Source organism: Agrilus planipennis, unplaced genomic scaffold (genome assembly GCF_000699045.2).
Source record: "Agrilus planipennis isolate EAB-ADULT unplaced genomic scaffold, Apla_2.0 scaffold8, whole genome shotgun sequence".
Taxonomy (NCBI): Eukaryota; Metazoa; Arthropoda; class Insecta; order Coleoptera; family Buprestidae; genus Agrilus; species Agrilus planipennis.
Window position 1 is genome coordinate 2,829,510 of NW_020442461.1, and position 9,233 is coordinate 2,838,742.

The window sequence follows — 9,233 nt, forward strand, 5'->3', positions numbered from 1 at the left end:
ATTGTCCGATAATAATGTTTATGAGATGTTTAAAAGACTGCTTTCGCGTTCATCAATCTTGCTTGCGAAAGCGTACGCGGCACCGCCAGGGGAAGGCAAGCAGGCACATCGTGATAGGTTTTTGCCGTTTTGTCTCCGCTGCAACGGCTTATTCAGGGGAAATTCCCGACGAACCGTGTGCCGCCGCCAGGCTCGCGCGCGCTTGAAACGCCGGTAATAATAGTGATAAATTTCGTGTCAGAACTTGAGAACGATATAAATCTCAAAAAAGTACAAGTTGCAACGTTTGCAAAGTAGAAGTTCGTATCCCAGTTATCGTCTCTCTCATTCCGTGTTACTAATTTTAAAGCTCTCTTCTCTCAACTGAACCGAACCCATCAACCACCAACACCAACGGCGCTCACTGGTGCTAGCAAAGATGTTATCCGACCTTATTATCTTTTGAATAAAACGCCGAAATTTCTGCGAGTTTATAAATCAAGAACAGTTTACCCATTCATTTATCATCTATTCACCTTCCCTCTTCATTAATTCCTTACTAACAGGCTTGCACTTAATGTTCGCCTTACTTCAAGCGGCGAACTTTATTAGTCATACATGGGAGTCCTTGAGCACATAATAATAAAGCTTTTCTATACTACAAGCAGACAAAATTACAGCACATTACTTTGCGAAACTTATGGTTATTATAACCATCTCAATCTAACAATCAGCTTAAATCAATATATTGAAAGAGGACTTACCTTTTAATGACATCCAGACTTTCAGGCAAGTTTGCAAGGATTTTTCTCAAGAATTTTTGAACAGGCCAATCAATCCAAACATTATTATAAAGATGATCTATACAGTAGAGTCATTTCTCAGCCACGCCGATATAGACTTACCCCTTCTGCCAGGGTGTTATCGTGAAACCACGTAAAGCTTTTGAATCTAACAGTTCAACGAACATAAAGTTGATTTATGACCGCCTGCAAAAAACGCCGGCCTTTTAGATAAAATCAACGTAGTGACTGTATTGCAGAGCCTCAGCTCTTTTGACTCCTGAGTGCTCCTCAGGTATAGCCAAGGAGCTCCTCATTGCTCCTGTAAATGCGAGTGAGATGATTCTTTCCTTTTCTTACCCCTTCCATTTCGTAGGTGAGTCCCCTCTTCCATAGCCGAACCCAAGAGTATTGCGAACGTAGTCTGGCATGCTACCCCTGAGCTGCGGAACGATCATTAGAAAATTTTCGTGGGTATTATTTAAGTTGCGAGAGAGACTTCGCTCGTCTACGGGATGAAGGGGCTTGCTATGGGAGTGGAAGCGAAAATAAAAAGAGAAAGCAATGTGGGTCATTACTGCTTACTTTCTTGTACTCATTGAAGGGTATGGAGTGACCCAAACTAACCTCAGGTAGCGGCTCCTACGAAGTTAAAGTTTGCCCGACTCTACCCTCTTGTATAGGGCATATATTTATGCTGACGCTTCATACTACGAAAACTTTGTTCAATAAAGTAATAGGTGCTAGAATTTGTGGTCGCCTCTGAAATACAAAGAAATCTGTAAGATCCATCTGCATATAAATATGAAGATTGGAAAAAACTTTGGCGGTTGTTGTAGAACAAACAGAAAAGCTCAAAACCCCAACGCCAAGACACGACACTGTAGTTGTCCGAAGCACTTTTCAGTAACAAAGTTACCTTCTGCAGGGACTTAGTAAACTCTCTCTCTTAGTAACTTTGTTACCGAAAAGTGCTTCGGACAACTATAGTGTCGTGTTTTGGCGTTGGGGTTTTGAGCTTTTCTGTTTGTTCTATCTGCATATAACTTAAATCTTTGTCTAAATCCTACTTAATATGAGTCCATCCATGTGCTCTAAATAGCTGAATTTTCCTTCTGGTATTCCATCAAGCAGAAGTCGAGTAAATATTTAGACATCAAGTCGAGAATGTGTTACTCGAATTATATCTGCTATCAAATCGCGTATAGGTAAGGAACTGTTTGCAATTCTCTTAACGCTATAATAATATACAATGGGATGATTACTGTTCGAGCAGGGGGTAAGTTAGTATAGTTATATATTTGGTTTTGGTCACGATGATGACGAGCGTTCCAAACGATTATCAAAGCCTAATACATGCATGCATGTACTTTTGCCTACACTATTGGATTAGTACGAACGCATTGGTGGACGTACGAATGCAGATTTGATTTATTATTGTGCTCTCTGCTTTTAATCTACTTAACGGCTTACGGCTTACTGAAGAGGGGGTTGTAATCTAAGCGGAAGCAGGCGCAAAAGAATAAAGAAACTTAAAATCAATATACCATCGTACCATTTACCACAGCGACTTTGGTAAAAACAAATCTAATACCTCCACATTTTTCATCATCATCATAGGGTCATATGGTTGTAAGTCCTAACTAAGACTTGTTGGACACGCACCTTCACTCTTCCCATCTACAGCTTTTTTAAGATACCTGTACGCTAACATAAAACTTTTACCTTTTATCTCAATTTAGTTTACAAGACAGATATCATTTTGAAGTAGTCATCATAAGGCATTCAGTATTCAGCCCCTTGCTTTAATTACGTACAGGAATACCGCGGTTCCTCTTTTAATAAAATATTTTAATTTCATTTCCGGCCCTAATGGAACCTTGTTCTGGTAAATGGTCACAATCAGGACGTCCAAAGTTTGCGGTCAGATTACAAACTAGCAAAATACTATTAACGGTCATGTCCGCAACCGGATTTTACCGCATTCAAATTACAGACGCGTACACAAAAGTCCTGCAGGAACTGTCCTTAGGTATGCATGTGTGGACGGGAAACCCGTATTTGATTCTACTACACGTACACGACATGTTCCACGGCGGAGGGGTGTGCGAGGGTGAGAAGTAGGAAGAAAGGAAGGAAGGACAGTCGTGTATTTAGCTTCACCCCATCCCTGAAACGTATTCGTTCGTTCAGAATAATGGAACAAAGGATTTCAGCAGCCCTCCATTTCAATTATCGCAATCAAACGGAAGTGCCGGAAACGAGGAGGACACCAAGAAATCAAGAGTTAACGCACTCACTTTAATTAAACCGCATTACAAGTCGCACTTGCCCCCCACCCTTTCTCACCCCACTCATTTATTCACCCACTGTCGGTGCTTGGAAGTGTGCAAACCAAGGGTGATGATTCCACATCGGTCCCCAATTTCCTTGTCATGTTATTGTAAAACTGTAGATATTCATTTTCATAAAATTTCCCTTTAGCTAGAACTCCATCAGAAAGAGAATTACTGTTTTAATTTTAATTCATAGAAGAAAACAAGTAGAGGTAATTTAGAATGACATGAACCTTGACCTTGGGTTGCGCGGTGACAAAGCTCGTCCGTCCGTTTTCTACAGTTTTACCTCTTCAAAATATTGACTACAGTTCCATTCTTGGATATTTTTTTTTATGTTTTCGTGAAAGAAGGGAACTCTTCAAAAGACACCCAGCCGTCCATACGACTGGGTAGTGTCGGATTCCCGAGGAGGTCCTCGGACCTACCGACTAAAACCCCTCCACCTCAGGCCGTTCTAGGACCAATGAAGGTCGTCTTCAGCCGTTGGATGTATTGGGAAGCACATGATTAGAAGCAATAGTAGGTTTAGAAAATACCACAAATGGCACGGTAAACGCCATCTGTAGTACGATGCTACATTTTAGGATTAGGTATGCTCCAACAAGGTCCATTTAAATATATGGACATCTACTTCCTGAGACGAATCTGTTTCGACAGAATACAGACCATTTCGAATTATTTTATTCGATTATGGTAACGTGCCTAAGACGTTGAGGTTAGCTACGCCGGGATTCGTTTCAGCAAGTAAATATCCATATATTTAAATGGACCTTGTTGTAGCATACGTAATCCTAAAATGTAGCATCGTACTACAGATAGCGTTTACCGCGGCATTTGTGGTATTTTCTTAAACGAGCTGTTAAGACAGCAGGTAAAAGTTGGTCTGTGTTCTGACGCGCTGATGAGATCCAAAAAGATGGAAATCGCGATCCGCGTCTGGCAGTTTCGATGGAATGCAGACCACTTCGAATTATTTTATGCAATAGTAGGTTTATTTTCTAAATGTGCTGTTGCCATTTGAAGGTACATGTCGTCCTACACTATCTATAGATGTCCACCAAATAACGGGAAAACTCTCCTGAATTTTCAACTGTATAAAAACAACCAAAAAAACACTTCTTACAAAATAAAATAAGACGTGCTTATTGGTTGGTCTGTCATAGTGTTTCAAAGTCATTATGTTTTTCGCTTTCGTTTATCGTTCTTCATTTGAAATTTCTTTATTGGTTTGGCATTTAACTGTCTTTTTTATAACGTAGATACTCGACATTTTCAAACGAATGACCGTCCTAAAGGAGACAAAGTCATTCTTCGCCCCAGACACAAAACGCGTCCCAAGCGTCGCTGATATTGCAAAACGGTCGTATCTGTCAGGTGATTTTAATGGCTTTTTCGTTTCGGCCTTCTTTCATCCCCCATCACCCCTTTATCGATGCTTTAACACAAAATGAGAAAAACGTCACGTTCACGAAAAAATTCTAATTTGTAACACTAAAAGCATCGTTATTGTAAACAGTAATGTTAATCCGTATATTTCATATCTCCTAAAACTGAAATTTTGCAAGAACTTTTACATCGAAATAACCTTAAAAGTTTTTCAAATCTGCTTCATTGAATTACGCTTTTTAAACTTTTTTAGAAGAAACTTTACCGTCACAAGACACCGGTTCAATAATAATTTAATGTCTCTCCTAATTAACTTTTAATTAGCTTTAAAAAAAAGGGAGGGAAAGTCGTTTGACGCCCCCAAAAACAAAAACAAAATGGAAAAAAGCGAGAAAACAGTTACAGTCAGTCAAGAACGAGAGGAAACTTCTACGAGACAAGCACTTTCATTGTTTCAGACTAAATTTTCCAGGCATCGAGTTAATTACTTGCGAGATCATGAATGATTTATTTGTTCCCGTACCTTCCCGTCTTTTCATAGCACCGGGATAGGTAGGTAGGTAGCGTCCTATTATTCAAAGTAGGGTAGCGTAGCCTGAGTCTTATTAAGAGGACCGAATGAACTCCTTTCTCATTTCACGGCCCACTAACTGCTAGCTGTTTACATCAGTCCTCCCATGTAAATCATTTGCATATATTAATACAATTAGGACGTTAAGAAAACTTGACGCCGACGCTGTCTGCGATAGGAACGACGCCGGCGGCACGGCGGCTCTCTCAACCGTTACCTAGACACTACACAAAGCAGAAATTAATTCCAAATCAACAAAACAACTTCGGGCCCTATGAAACTCACTAAAATATTAATAAACCTTAATTTGATCCCATTAAACTAAAAAACCGACCCTCTCTCAGTTACCTTCGAAACAATCAGGTTTTAGTTCAGTCTTTTACAATAGAAGGCGCCTTCCGTATAATTTGTATACATATGACGAACGTGGAACAACTAATAGTGTGCTTTTAACACTTCTATTATTAATCAGTTATCAATTGATCACTATATGAACACCTTGTCGCTCCTTCTTCTTCGCTTTGTATTGCCTTGAATTCTCTGACTCGTACTCCTCCGCTAGATCTCGCGACAATTATTTATAGAGGCTGACCAAGTTCTAGAATGATCCAGTATATACTGTCTAGAAACTGGGCCATGTATGTTGGGTTGCCTATATCGCATGTGACAATTATGTATTTTTTTTACTATTCGACCAAAAGAATCCTTATGTCAGTCATCTTCAACTTAACATAACATGTTAAAATTCTAAGTACACCTCTGGTTAAAATTCTAATTCATAAACCACAATTATCTGTAACTTTAAAAAGTATCAGTAAAGGTAGTAATATTCTTTCTCGTTACATCTTGTAATTGCGATTTGAATTGAGCAAACTAAATTAAAGCAAAGTTTTATTTGCTCTAATTTGAAACTGAAAGCCTGGAGGGTGGGTGGATGTCAGAGGACGGGTAGCTTTTCATCCATGCGGGGTCCCCAAAGACGACAACCAAGAGAAACGAAGTTAGAAAACCACAGGAAACTTCGGGATTACCTGAGCAACACAATTCTCCGTATAATTATTTGACAAAGGTGCAAACTTTGCACAAAGCAACTCGAATTTAAACGTGTTTCTGGATTTAATTAGAATAGTACTAACTAAGGAAGCATTCGTCTAAAATTTCCCAATATCATGAATCTTCCATCATATTTTCCTTCAACAATAAAGTTAACGAAATTAATTATGCATTATTTCACTTAACTCCGACGAAGATTTTCTCTCAGCTGAATGTCGCTCTATTTTATTCATTTTGAAACATTGATTGATTGCAATCCTAAGATCTACCCTGGTTTTTACCTCTCTCAAAAGACAATTCATGGTGTAGTTCTCCAATTTTTACATAAATATTTCTATGAAATGTAGGTTTTCATTTAATACCTACCTAAAGAATAGAATTTTTAAACTCAATTTGAGTATTAAAAGAATGAGCATCATTAAATGCTATTTCGACAGAAAGTTCTTAGAAACAAAAGCCAAACATCAAATATTCGCAGTTGTGGATTAAATCTTGTACAATCAGCTATTATATATAAGGCATAACACGATAAACAACGTTATCTAATGTAAATTAATTCTACATCCCAATAAAAAGCAGCATCTCCTGGATGAATTCTCCAGGAGTAGGGAAAACAAAAGAATCACCTGACGATTTTAAGTAGCAAAAATGAGATATTTAGGTAAAGGGTCCTACAATTAACTAAGGAGCTCATCATTTCCGCTTGTACATCCCGTTTTATGCCTATCTTTTTACCAAGAAATATGATGGGACAGAGTCTTGAAGTGTGTTATCCACTTTCTCCTTGATTTTTGCCTATAAACTCTTTAAATAGAAATATTCGATGACCTCCCGTTTCTCCAAATCATCCATTTTCGTGCATGAGAACTCCCAAATTGTCTTGATTAAAATGCTGTCAATTGAACACTAAATAGTAAGTGGCAACATCTCTGTGTCAGCTCAGAGACTTCTCAGCCGAACCTGGTAAGTATTTAAAACAATGTTGCTGCTGACTATGTGCTGAAGGAGTACTATAAGTATATATACCTATAGGTATGTACGTATTGGTGTATAGTGCTGAAAAATTGGATTTTGAAAGTGGTTTAAATTTTTAAAATGTTCCATGCAATTTGTTTCAGTGTTGCAGAAACGCCGTTGTGCAATATTCAAAGTTGACGATAACGAGGTCGGTTTACATTCACGGAGCAACATTCGGCCAACGTAAAATCCGGTGGCAGTAAAGTGAAAGAATATTGCTTGGCACGCCGAGAGCCCCCGTATCATCCTTCCGCGCATTAATCAACCGATTTTATGGTTTATTAAAACTTACGGTGACGCCAGTATATGGACGACAGGAATCCGTTTTCTACAGATATTCCATGAACGTTGCAATCACGATAGAAGAGTAACACGATCCCCCTTCATGGGCGCCACCAGAATTATTTTTAAGGAGGTATGCAATCTCCAGAATGCTGATTTTATGGAAATTTCAAATCAAATAATCCTAGGCCCCATTCTGGGCAAGTTCCCAGACCCCCCACGATCGACGGAGGCCCCCTCGTTTCTGCCAGATCCATCCATCAGCCGAAAACCAAAATTTATTACCAATAAATGTATTTATCTTGGGGAAATCAACCATTAATTATAAAACAAAATTGAAAACACATTTCCAATTGTAGGAAGTGCATTGAGAATCTTTTTAGGCTTAATGAAAACTAACCGCATGAATTACGAAGTATTACAAAGAAAAATTGACCAGTATGCCGGTAATATCCATAGAATGTAATGTACTCAAAGACATAGACTTGATTGAGGATTTTGCTTTTATCAGAACTTTTCAATAAGCATAAAATTTTAAGCACTTAAGGAGTTACTGTTCCGAATCATATTACAACTATCTGAGTATTCATTTATTGTGATTGTAAAGAAATAAAAATAATTGTACAATAAATAAAGTGAAGTGATTCTTTAGCAGGAACACAATTGGTGCAGCTGTACCATCTTCTATAGTATTTTGTACTGTTAAAGTAGTGCGTACATCAGGAGTACATCAATTTTAATGGGGCATGCCGTAAATGGATCCAGGTCAGCAATAATGTCTGTCACCCCTCATAGCTTAGTGATCATAGTAACGCCAAAGGTCCCGGGTCGGATTTCCGGCGAGGGTGCGACAGCACCAAAAATTTTCTTCCTTAATTTCACATTAAGTATTAACCTCATTCAAAAAGCTTATTAAAGTATTTGATATTATCATTTAATGAAAATATGCTGAAAATACATTTGTAAAATTGTTGTCCAAACTAAAAGTTCATACGCCCCTGTTCCGGAAACCGTCATAATTAGGAGACGCTGGAAGCGCTAGTGAATAGATAGCTAGTAAACCTTCAGGAGTCGTAGCATCACGTTAAATTTTATTACCAGATTTAGCACGTTGTCAACTCCAATAAAGGTTTGTTATGATATAATAAAATTATTGCCGTCTTTTGTCTAAGGAATTCTTCACTTTATACGTGTTTAGATCGTTCTGCATTGGCAATAATTTCCCGCTATAACCCGATAAAATGTAATAGAGATCATAACAATAAAGATACACTTTGTCGTTTACGTTCAAATTTATTTTTTATTAAGTAAATATTTGCAACAAAAGCGGCTACAACCGTTTTGATCATGATCTTTCTCAAATACTCCTAGTCTTGGTATTGGTCTTGATGATATTGTTCTGGTCTTGGTCTAACGTGTTAAGTCTTGGACTTGCTCATTTAATCTGATACTTGCGTTTTTTTAATAATTCTTCTATGCCCAAATTTTTCTATTAAGTCTTATCATCACATAATAATAATTTCTGGGTGTTGTTTTTAAAACACGCTGTATATAAGTGTCTTAATTATTATCAAAGGATCTCCTTGAAAAAGCTTAATTGGCGACTCGTTTTTCCTTTTCGAGATTTCGTTTCTTTTAAAACTTCATCACGACTAACGCGAAGTTACACTCCTAATTAAAAACTTTTAATGTTTTGGCCAGGCTAATATTTAAATATCATTATCTTCCTAATTCTCCCTTTTTCGCGGGGCGCTTTCCACTTCTCGGAACGGCTGGGAGGGAGACGAAGTAGCTAACTACTAGTCGCATCTCTTTTCTTATCAT